The sequence below is a fragment of the Styela clava genome, chromosome 13, assembly GCF_964204865.1.
Source record: "Styela clava chromosome 13, kaStyClav1.hap1.2, whole genome shotgun sequence".
In the NCBI taxonomy this organism is placed as follows: domain Eukaryota; kingdom Metazoa; phylum Chordata; class Ascidiacea; order Stolidobranchia; family Styelidae; genus Styela; species Styela clava.
In genome coordinates, this window is record NC_135262.1 from 16,202,501 (window position 1) to 16,205,000 (window position 2,500).

Sequence of the window (2,500 nt, forward strand, 5' to 3'; positions counted from 1 at the left end):
CAAGAGCTCTGCCGGCCGCCTGCAGCGGTGCCTAAAACCCGGGCATAACAATGCGACCGTTCTGCTAGGCCGACAAGCGCTCAAGCCAGACGCTCGATCGAACGCCCCCTACATATTAGTCGAGACAACGGCTCGCTCATTAGCATCGCGTTTGTACTTTAACTTTTTTTGGCTCGGCTTCTTTCGACGCCGATGCCGGCGACGCAGCACTCTCTCGCCCGCCAGCCACCAAGAAAAGGGTGCGCTCCGACCGGCCCCGCACCGCTCTTTCTTGGCTCATTCGAAATTACTGTCTTTCGCTCTGACATGCCTTACCTAGGGTTAGGTTAGTATGCTTGCACGTTTGTACTTTAACTTTTTTCGGCTCGGCTTCTTTCGACGCCGATGCCGGCGACGCAGCACTCTCTCGCCCGCCAGCCACCGAGAAAAGGGTGCGCTCCGACCGGCCCCGCACCGCTCTTTCTTGGCTCATTCGAAATTACTGTCTTTCGCTCTGACATGCCTTACCTAGGGTTAGGTTAGTATGCTTGCACGTTTGTACTTTAACTTTTTTCGGCTCGGCTTCTTTCGACGCCGATGCCGGCGACGCAGCACTCTCTCGCCCGCCAGCCACCGAGAAAAGGGTGCGCTCCGACCGGCCCCGCACCGCTCTTTCTTGGCTCATTCGAAATTACTGTCTTTCGCTCTGACATGCCTTACCTAGGGTTAGGTTAGTATGCTTGCACGTTTGTACTTTAACTTTTTTCGGCTCGGCTTCTTTCGACGCCGATGCCGGCGACGCAGCACTCTCTCGCCCGCCAGCCACCGAGAAAAGGGTGCGCTCCGACCGGCCCCGCACCGCTCTTTCTTGGCTCATTCGAAATTACTGTCTTTCGCTCTGACATGCCTTACCTAGGGTTAGGTTAGTATGCTTGCACGTTTGTACTTTAACTTTTTTCGGCTCGGCTTCTTTCGACGCCGATGCCGGCGACGCATCACTCTCTCGCCCGCCAGCCACCGAGAAAAGGGTGCGCTCCGACCGGCCCCGCACCGCTCTTTCTTGGCTCATTCGAAATTACTGTCTTTCGCTCTGACATGCCTTACCTAGGGTTAGGTTAGTATGCTTGCACGTTTGTACTTTAACTTTTTTCGGCTCGGCTTCTTTCGACGCCGATGCCGGCGACGCAGCACTCTCTCGCCCGCCAGCCACCGAGAAAAGGGTGCGCTCCGACCGGCCCCGCACCGCTCTTTCTTGGCTCATTCGAAATTACTGTCTTTCGCTCTGACATGCCTTACCTAGGGTTAGGTTAGTATGCTTGCACGTTTGTACTTTAACTTTTTTCGGCTCGGCTTCTTTCGACGCCGATGCCGGCGACGCAGCACTCTCTCGCCCGCCAGCCACCGAGAAAAGGGTGCGCTCCGACCGGCCCCGCACCGCTCTTTCTTGGCTCATTCGAAATTACTGTCTTTCGCTCTGACATGCCTTACCTAGGGTTAGGTTAGTATGCTTGCACGTTTGTACTTTAACTTTTTTCGGCTCGGCTTCTTTCGACGCCGATGCCGGCGACGCAGCACTCTCTCGCCCGCCAGCCACCGAGAAAAGGGTGCGCTCCGACCGGCCCCGCACCGCTCTTTCTTGGCTCATTCGAAATTACTGTCTTTCGCTCTGACATGCCTTACCTAGGGTTAGGTTAGTATGCTTGCACGTTTGTACTTTAACTTTTTTCGGCTCGGCTTCTTTCGACGCCGATGCCGGCGACGCAGCACTCTCTCGCCCGCCAGCCACCGAGAAAAGGGTGCGCTCCGACCGGCCCCGCACCGCTCTTTCTTGGCTCATTCGAAATTACTGTCTTTCGCTCTGACATGCCTTACCTAGGGTTAGGTTAGTATGCTTGCACGTTTGTACTTTAACTTTTTTCGGCTCGGCTTCTTTCGACGCCGATGCCGGCGACGCAGCACTCTCTCGCCCGCCAGCCACCGAGAAAAGGGTGCGCTCCGACCGGCCCCGCACCGCTCTTTCTTGGCTCATTCGAAATTACTGTCTTTCGCTCTGACATGCCTTACCTAGGGTTAGGTTAGTATGCTTGCACGTTTGTACTTTAACTTTTTTCGGCTCGGCTTCTTTCGACGCCGATGCCGGCGACGCAGCACTCTCTCGCCCGCCAGCCACCGAGAAAAGGGTGCGCTCCGACCGGCCCCGCACCGCTCTTTCTTGGCTCATTCGAAATTACTGTCTTTCGCTCTGACATGCCTTACCTAGGGTTAGGTTAGTATGCTTGCACGTTTGTACTTTAACTTTTTTCGGCTCGGCTTCTTTCGACGCCGATGCCGGCGACGCAGCACTCTCTCGCCCGCCAGCCACCGAGAAAAGGGTGCGCTCCGACCGGCCCCGCACCGCTCTTTCTTGGCTCATTCGAAATTACTGTCTTTCGCTCTGACATGCCTTACCTAGGGTTAGGTTAGTATGCTTGCACGTTTGTACTTTAACTTTTTTCGGCTCGGCTTCTTTCGACGCCGATGC